The following is a 9,673-nucleotide window of genomic DNA, read 5'->3' as shown; positions in this document are numbered from 1 at the left end:
CATTCCCTTTCTGCTTAAGGCCTCAGTTTTTGAAAAGGAACGTTAAAGTAATTGGTTCTCCTGTTGGGGGTCCCTTGTCCTCATTTTTCTTCTTTTTCTTTTAGCAAGGGGATGGAGGGGAGATGGGGTGGTTTAATGGGGGGGGATTTCTTTATTCTTTCTTTTAACTATGACAAGTGTATTTATATTTTATTTGTGTTATTATTAATTGTGTGAATTCTTTGTGGATTTTATTTATAAATAATATTTTTTAAAAATGATCAGAGGTCAATCCACAGGACGTAAAGTGGCCTAGAGCAACACTGGGGACACCCTCCTGCCCCCCACCACCCCAAATATCAATGTGATCCACTATGATCATTGACAAAATCATCGAGGACCCCTTCACCCGGCCAACAGCATCATCCATCTATTCCCGTCGGGAAAGAGATCCAGGAATTTCAGAGCCAGTACCTCCAGGCCCAGGAACAGCCTCTTCCTCCAGGCAGGGAGAACGTGGAACGATTGCTGAGCTGCTCATACAAATACTCCTCCACTCTGCTATTTATTCAACAATATGGAGTTATTTTTCTGGACGTGCTGGACATGTATCATTTGTCTGTTGTGTGAGGGCTTGGTTGTGTGTTTGCGTATGTTTACCCCAAGAACTCTGTTTTATCAGGTCGTACTTGTGCTATCCAAGGGTAATAAATTTGATCTTGTACTCTGGAGCGGGTGCAGAATAGATTTCCTGGATCGGAGAATGTATCTCATGAAGCAAAGTTGACTGAGTAGGGCTTTTCTCTTCCCCTCGCCCCAACCCCACAAACTTGACTTTATTTACAAATTATTTCCAAAGAGGAAGACCATTCCAAGTCTTTTCTCCTCCTCCTGTTGTATCCAGATATTCCCTTCACTACACATTGCTGCATACGTCTCTGTTTACCTTCATTGCCACCACTTTGATACCGTGTGGTTACTGCCCCCCTCTGCTGTTGGAGGAGTTCCCCTTGGTCTCAGCCTCTCAATGCCCGGTTATGGAAGGATTATGATCCATCCCCATAGTGCCTTCGTGTTGGCTGTGCCAAGCCTCCGTGCATCCCTCAGCATGTACCCCTGCAGCCTGGAATCTTCCAGTTGGCAGCGGTCCCTCCCCGACATATCCGCTTGCTGAAAGACTGGCAGGACACGTTTAACATAGAACATGAGAGCACAGTACAAGCACTTCAGCCCGCGATGTGCCGACCGATGTATTCATACCAAAATAAAAATAACCAACCCCTTCCTCCCTCATAATCCTCCATTTTTCTTTCATCCATGTGACTCAGAGCCTCTTAAATGCCCCTAAGGTTTCAGCCTTCACCACCACCCCAGTTCTAGGGCTCGTCCCATGTCCATGACCTGGTACACATACACTGCATTCCCTCCCCTTGTCACCCTCCTGCTCCCCCCACCCCGAGCCAGTAGTGAAGGTGGTTTCTGTCCCAACAGGTGTTGCGGACCTCATCCAGGGAGCAGATCCGGGAGATGAACCCAAACTACAACGAATTCAGCTTGCCGCAGATCAAAGCACGTCCGTGGGCCAAGGTGAGTGACCCGAGGTGAACCATAGCTCCAGGGGTGGTTTTGTCCTCTGGGTCCTTCCCTAATACTGTCCCCTGTCACCCACCTGGCCCTTCCCCAAAGCCCTCATCTCCCACCAGGCCTGTCCCCAAACCCCTCCCTCTGCTGAGATCATCCCCAAAATACTGTCAGGCCTGTCAACAAAGCCCCTATTCCCCACTGGGCCCATCCCCAATGCTCCACCCATTGCTTGGACCATCTCCAGAGCTCCTGTCTCCCACCAGGGCTTTCAACAAGCCCCTGTCCCACAACATGCCCAGCCAAAAGTCCCTGTCCCCGTCCCCCACGCCAATTCGCCTGTATCCAAAGGCCCAACATCAGGTCTGTCCTCCCACCAGACCAGTTCCCTCACTGGGACCCTCTCCAATCGATTACCCATCACAACTACCCCACCAAAGTTCTTTAAACTTCCCCTTCCCCCACCCACAGGCCTTGGTATCTGAGCTGCTTCTAGGACTCCTAGACAGTGGAGATGTGGGGAGGGTAGTGGTCCATCTCCTTCCCGTTGACAGTGTCCCATACCTTCACAAAGCTGGGGAATCCCCTGACCCTTGGCACACAGATATCTATCCCATCTGAGCCAGTCCTCTCTCTCTCTCTCTCTCTCTCTCTCTCTCTCCCCCCACCATCCTGGAGAATGTGGCCCAGTTCAGCTAGCTGCTAAAGTACACACTGCCCTTCACCTCTTCCCCAGGACTCCTGCTCCCACTTGTCCTTCAACGAGCTGTGTGCCCACAGCCAGTAGCTTCCCCCTCCGAGTTAACCTTGGCCCTGTGGGTGAGTGGGTGGGACATGACAAGGGTTTGTAGGTGGTGGAATTGGGGTAAGAAAGTTTGGGTGAGACCTGGGAAAGAGAACGGTGATCATCCGGCCGGTGTGAGGCATTGAAGACGGAGTCAATGCCGGGTCCATCCCCCAGCATGTCTATCTCCAAAACTGACCCCGCCAAGTCCATCCTAAATATCATCCCCTGCCGGGTCCATCCACAATCCCGTCCCCTGCTGGGTCCAACCCCAAAACCGTCCCCCGCTGAATCTTTCCCCAATACCGTCCCCGGCCGGGTCCATCCCCAATTCTGTGCACGCCGGGTCCATCCAAAATCCCATCTCACTCCGAGTCCATCCCCAATCCCACCCCCCGCTGGGTCCATCCCCAATCTTGTCCCCCACTGGGTCCAAACCCAATACCGTCCCCCACCTGATCCATCCCAATACCATCCCCCACTGGATCCATTCCCAAACGCATCCCCGCCGGGTCCATCAACATCCCATCTCCTGCTGAGTCCAATCCCAATGCCATTCCCAACTTGGTCTGTCACTAATTCTTTTGCCCGACAGGTCCTCCCACAAACCCACTGGTCTCTCCCCAAAGCCCCTGACCCCCACAAGGTCCATTTCCAAAGCCATTGTCCCCCACCGGCTGGTCCCCAAAGCTCCTGCCTCCCCACGGGATCTGTCCTGTAGCCCCAGCCCTCATGTCTGTCATGTCTGTCCTCCCACTGGACCGATCCTCTCGATCACCATTCAGAACTACCCCACCCCAATTCCCGAAACTCCCCCTTCGACCACTGACAGGTCTTGGAACCTGAGCTGCTCCTGGGACCCCCAGATGGTGGTGATGTGGGGAGGGCAGTGTCCCAGACCTTCACCGAGCTGGGGAATTCCCTTACCCTTGGCACCAGGACATCTGTCCCATCTGAGCCAGTTCTCTCTCTCCCCCCACCCTGGAGGCTGTGACCCTGTGTAGCTGGCTGCTACAGTACACACTGCCCTTCACCTCTTGCCCCAGGACTCCTGCTCTCACTTGTCCTTCGACAAGCTTTGTGACTACAGGCTGGACCTTCCCCCACCTTGCTACCCTTGGCCCTGTGGGCGAGTGGGTGGGCCATGACGAGGGGGTTGTAGGTGGTGGAATTGGGTAAGAAAATTTGGGTGAGAGCCAGGAGAGACTGGTGATCATCTGGCCAGGGAGAGGCATTAGGGACAGAGTCACTGGGCAGGGGTCAGAGTCTCAGGGAAACAAGAGCACTGGAATTGGAAGCAATCACAGCTCATGGAAAGTAGGAGGAAGAACCCTGGGAATAATTGAGAGTGGCGAGGTTAGTGCCGCGGTTAGAAAAACGCTGATAAGGGGCCAGCGAGCCGGGTTCAAATTTGACACTGTCTCTGGGGAGTTGTACATTCTTCCTGTGTCTGCGTGCATTTCCACAAGTTGCTCCTGGTCCTTCCACCATTTAAAACGTACCGGGGTTTGTAGGTCATTGGTGTAATTGAGTGGTTGTGGCTCAGAGGCTGAAAGGGCCTGTTCCCGGGCTGCATGTGTCAATCTAAAATCTCCATCTAAAATGATAGTCCTGCCTGTCATGAATTATTTAAGGATTCAACTCAAAAGTGTGGACAAGATAGACAACTCCGAAACCATCCTTTTGGCCCTTCTTTTCTGATGGCCAAGCTGCTTGCAAACAGTCCATATCCCTCTCATCCTTTTCATTCCACGGACCCATTCAACTCGCATTGCATTGTCAATCTCACGGCCTGTTGGAAGAAGTTATTTCCCTGTCTGGCAGCCTGATTTTGTTCCTCCATATCTCCTTCCTGATGGTAGTGGGTCAAAGATGCTGTGTGCTGGATGTCTGCGGGTCTATTTACAGGCCCCATCCCTGGACAATCAGAGGCCCCTTGTCTCAAAGTCCCATCCATGTGGCCCCTCACTCATCAATCCCTCGTCGGAACACAACTACCCCCTCCTTACCTACCTCTACCAGCCCTTAGTATCCTCATGACAGTTCCAGGCACCTGTTATGTCGACCCTTGATGACCTGTGCCAGCTCTAATTTGGACCCTGGCCTCACCTAAACCATTGGAATAACCTGCGCCTTCTACCCTCGAGAGCCCGAGGGAATCTGCACCCTAAACAGTGTCCTGCTGGTGCACCATCGAATGCCCTCCATCCCCTTCCACGGGTTCCCTGCTGTTATCATGCTCCTGCATGGACCCCACCCTGGCAAAACTACCCATATTTTCACTGATCCCTCTGTACCTCTACATTCTGTCCAGGGGTCAGGATTGTGCTGTGGGACTGGTGGAGAATAAAACAACAATATCAGGAGACAGGGAGCAGTGTAGAGACCCCCAGATCTGCAAGATGGGGACAGTGCAGAGAACCCCAGCTCCAGGAGACAGGGAGCAGCACAGAGACCCCCTAGTTCTGGGAGACCGGCTGAGTTGTACACAAGTCTCGAAGTGGCTGGAGCAGGAAGTATACAAATCTATGTTCCAGGGTAAACTGGAACAAAAGCGAGGAATGCACTTTGGTAAATCAGTCCGCTGTCCTCTTCACAGTCAGATCTGACTACCTGAAGGTGTCGGGGATCTGGCTTGGAGAGGCCGAGTCATGCAACAAAAAAATGGTCAGAGCCGATTGTAAAGGTTCACCAGAAATTGGGTCTGTGGGAATGACATTCCCTCTCAGTAATGGGGAAGAACCTGGTCATCAGGTGCAAGGTGCTCTCGGTACTGCTGCGTGTGATGCAGGCGTGGCCCATCCCACACACCTCTGCCCTGGCTATTACCAGAGCAGTTTCCCTCTTCATGTGGGGGTCCAAAATGGATGGAGTGGGAAGGAGGTCCATGTACGTCACCAGACTGTGGTGTTGTGAGCCCAAAGGATCCCAAAACCCAGCAGCAATAGACATTCACCAGGACGAGTAGTTATATAAAGATAAGTTGTTTTTAATTATCTTTAAACATGAAAACAGAATCAAACTTTAACTTATCTCTATTAACTTAACTAACCTTAATCCCCTTCTAAGTCTAAGTGCACGTGTATGATGTGTGTGTAAATGTAAGAAAAGTTATTTGGTTCACAGTTCAATCTCACTTCTCATTCTTCTAAGTTCAATGGTTGTAGGCAATTCTAATACTGTGCATGGAATTGAACATGTATAAAGTTCATCAGGCTTTGCCACTCAGGAAAGTTCTGTAAGGTTTGCAGAGAGAGATTTGTTGTTCCAGGATTTTCACAACTGAGCTACCACCATTAGTCAGCTCAATGTGTCGCTGATAAAACTTGGCCCATCAGGGTTCTCCAGATGATAACTTCTTTCTTTCAGGCTAGCACTGTGTTCCTTCCTGTTTCATTTATTCCGAGAGTAACATCAGGCAGCTAGCACTTCCAGCGAGCACCTAGAATTAGGTGGAGGTTAAACATGTGGCTCAAGGGGTGGAGTCAGAGACTGGGTTTTAATTCTTGGACAACTGGGACCTTTTTTGGGGAAGCTGGGACCTATACCATAATGATGGGTGACATCTTAATCCCAGAGGGACCAGTCTCCTGGCGGGGGCATTTGCTAGGGCTGTCACGAGGGGTTTAAACTAGTATGGTTAGGGACAGGGTTTCAGGTTAGCCAGGACAGTAGGGTGAGGGTTAGTAGGGTAAGGAAAGAGACAAGTTTAAATAATTTGAGGGAGGAAAAGCAGGAAGTAGTAAACAGATACTGCAGTGAAAATTGTGAGAATTGTAGATAGGAAGATATGCAGAAGGTAGGATGTTGGAGATCCCTGAGTTGTATTTATTTTAAAGCGAGAATTAATGTGGATTGACATGTGGCATTATGATGTGTGGCCATTAGCGAGACATGGTTGAAAGAAGGTTGTGATTGGCAGTTGAATGTTCCACGATTTTGCTGCTTCAGATGTGACAGAGTTGGTGGATTAAGAGGGGGAGGTGGGCATTACATGTCAGGGAGGATATTACAGCAGTGCTGAGGCAAGATAGACTGGAGGGCTCGTCAAGAGAGGCAGTGTGGCTAGAGCTGAAAAATAAGAAGGGTGAGGTTATTATTATAGGTATTATTTAAGGCCTCCAAATGGGGAAAGGGAACCAGGAGAGCAAATGTGCAAGGAAATAGGTGGGATATGCAGGTAAAATAGGGTGGTGTTGGTTGGGGATTTCAATTTTCCAAATATTGATTGGGAAATGCAGTCAGTAAAAGGGCAGGATGGCTTAGTATTTATGCATTGTGTTCAGGATTGCTTTTTGCAGCAATATGTTGAGACGCCAACTAGAGTGGGAGCAGTGTTCGATCTGTTGTTTGGGAATGTAATGGGGCAGGTGACGGAGGTGAGCGTTAGGGAGAACTTCGGATCCAGTGATCATTTTGACATACTCTTAAGAACTTGAAGAGGGAAATTAGAAAGACAAAAAGAAGGGATGAGGTGTCCATCGCTAATAAGGCAAAGGCGAATCCTCAGGCTTTTTTCAGATATGTAAACAGTAAAAGGAGGGTTAAACATAGAATAGGTCGACTGGATGATGGGACCAGTGAACTGTGTCAGGAACCGTATGAGATGGAGAAATATTGAACAAATTTTTCTCGTCTGTATTCACGAGGGAAACGGACATTGGGCTATACAAGATAAGAGAGGCAAAGGGGTTAGTTATGGAAAGGATTAGATAAGGATTAGTAAAGTGAGAGGTTTGGAGCTTCTTGGGTCAATTCAAGTGGATCAGTCTCCTGGTCCTGATGGGATTTTTCACAGGACTTTAAGGGAGGTCAGGGAACAAATAGCGGGGGCACTGACAGCGATTGTTCAAAGATCACTGGAGGAGGGTGTGGTGCCGTGGGATTGGAGGGTTGCAAATATAGTTCTGTTGTTCAAAAAAGGCAGTAGGTGGAGTCCAAGTAATTATCGGCCAGTAAGTTTGAATTCTGAGTGGGGAAGATTATGGATGGTATACTTCGAGATAGTATGTACAAATATCTGGATAGGCAGGGATAGATCAGGGGCACCCAGCATGGGTTTGTGAAAGGAAAGTCATGTTTGATGAATCTTGTTGAATTTTTTTGAAGAATTGACAAGAAAAGTGGATGAAGGTCGGATGGTTGATGAGATCTATTTGAATTTTAGTAAGGCTTTTGATAAGGTTCTGCATGTAAGGTTATTTAGGAAGGTTCAGTCATTAGGGATTAATAGATAGTGGGATGGGTTCAGAAGTGGCTGGGAGATAGACAGCAGAGAGTCATGGTGGACAACTATATGTCATGTTGGAAGCCTGTGACAAGTGAAGTGCCTCAGGGATCGATGCTGGGTCCCTTGTTGTTTATCATTAATATTAATGATTTAGAGGAGAGTGTGGTTAACTGGGTAAGCAAATATGCAGACTATACAAAAATAGGGGGAGTGGTGGACAGTGAGGTAGATTTTCTTGGAATAAAGGATTTGGTTTGTTTGGAAAAGATGGCAGATGGAATTTAATATTGACAAGTGTGAGGTGCTGCATTCTGGAAAAAAAAATACAAATAGAACATATGCAGTTAAGGGGAGGGGGTAGAGGAATGAAGAGGAACAGAGGGATCTTGGAGTTATGGTACAGAGTTCACTGAACGTGGGTTCCCAGGTAGACAGGGTGGTTAAGAAGGCATATGACATGCTGGCCTTCATAAATCATAGCATAGGCTAGAGTGCAGCTGTTTAAGGCACTGCTGAGGCCATGTTTGGAGAATTGTGTTCCGTTCTGGTCTCCAAATTATAGGAAGAATATAGAAAAGGTAGAGAAGGTGCAGAGATTTATAAGAATGTTGCCTGGCTTACAGTATCTGGATTACAGGGAGAGATTAAGGAGACTGGGACTTTATTCATTGGGACGTAGACGAATGAGAGGGGACAATATAGCTATTTAAAATTATGAAAGGAATATATAGACGAGACATAGACAGACACTTTCCCGTGAGGGAAGGGAAGGTTGGAACAAGAGGCCATGAGTTAATGGTAAGGAGGCAAAACTTCTGGAGAAATTTTAGAGGATGCTTCTTCACTCAGAGAGTGGAGGCAGAATGGAATGATCTTCCGAATGAGATAGTTGCGGCAGGGTCCCTTCTGTCAATTAAGAGAAGGTTGGATGTGTACATGGAGGTGAGGGGGTTGGAGGGATATTGGCGGAAATCGGGAGGATTGAGCTAGTGGAGTTGTTCTAGTGAACCAGTGCGGTCTCAAAAGGCCGACATGGCCTCTTTCTGCTCTGTAAATGGTTATATGGTTACACGGTGACACAGTTTTCATTTCAATGTCACATCTCTCGTTACACAACTCTCTGCTCTCCACGTTCATGCTGCACATTTCTTCACTGCTGTTATTGGCTGGACTCAGAAAAGGATTTTGATATTTATTCAACTTCAGTTTTGTATCTGCTTCATATCTCTGACCAAGCACAAATATTCTCACATCCTTTTGTATTTTAATCTTCATAATTTGCCTAATAATAGACTGAAATCCTTCCACTTTTACACAGGTCCAAACCGAATGGAAAGAAAAGTCTCAATCACCTGATTACATTGAAAACATTTCTTGGAATAATTGGAGATAAGTCCATTTAATTTATATGTAGTATAGCAGAATTGATGTGGAGATTTTTATTTTTATATCTGGCATTAATCATATTTGTAACACTCTTGACACAATCCTGACCATATTTCTTCTTGAATTTGTATATTTCAATCTTCACACCACTCTGAACAGCTTCTTTCTGAAATCGTCACATCCAAGCCCGACTCCCATCTTTCTCCTGACCTCTGCTATCCTGGTTTTGGATTTTCTCTCTGGAGAGCATCGTACATTTCATTGATAACTTTGGGTGTATTTCCCATCCAACTCTTTGTTCCATTTCACTAATTTTAGGTGGAGTCAATGTTGGTCCCTATCTTTCTCTTAAGAATGATCTAAGTGGGAGAAAACAGAAGAAGGTCCCACTTGCCTCTCCGTATTTGTGTTTAATTGTTTGAAGAATTTCTTCCATGTAGCGTCTTCAAAATATCTTATACTCTGTCATAACATAAATTTAATATTCTATTGCCTCTGTTCATAGGCAATAACACATTTTGACATACTTTTCTTCCCCTCCTCCATTGTTGTCAGATTCGTGTGGGTCCCACAGATGAAGAACCAGACCAAAGCGGAGGTACAAAGCACACATTTATTTCGGGGATGGAAACAGGACAACAGGGTTGATATGTTAGGCAAGCCTCTACACTTCTAATTAGGAGGGAGAAACCGACAGAGACGGGGAAATTACA

The sequence above is a fragment of the Narcine bancroftii genome, chromosome 11 (genome assembly GCF_036971445.1).
Source record: "Narcine bancroftii isolate sNarBan1 chromosome 11, sNarBan1.hap1, whole genome shotgun sequence".
Taxonomy (NCBI): Eukaryota; Metazoa; Chordata; class Chondrichthyes; order Torpediniformes; family Narcinidae; genus Narcine; species Narcine bancroftii.
This window is presented reverse-complemented; position numbering follows the sequence as displayed.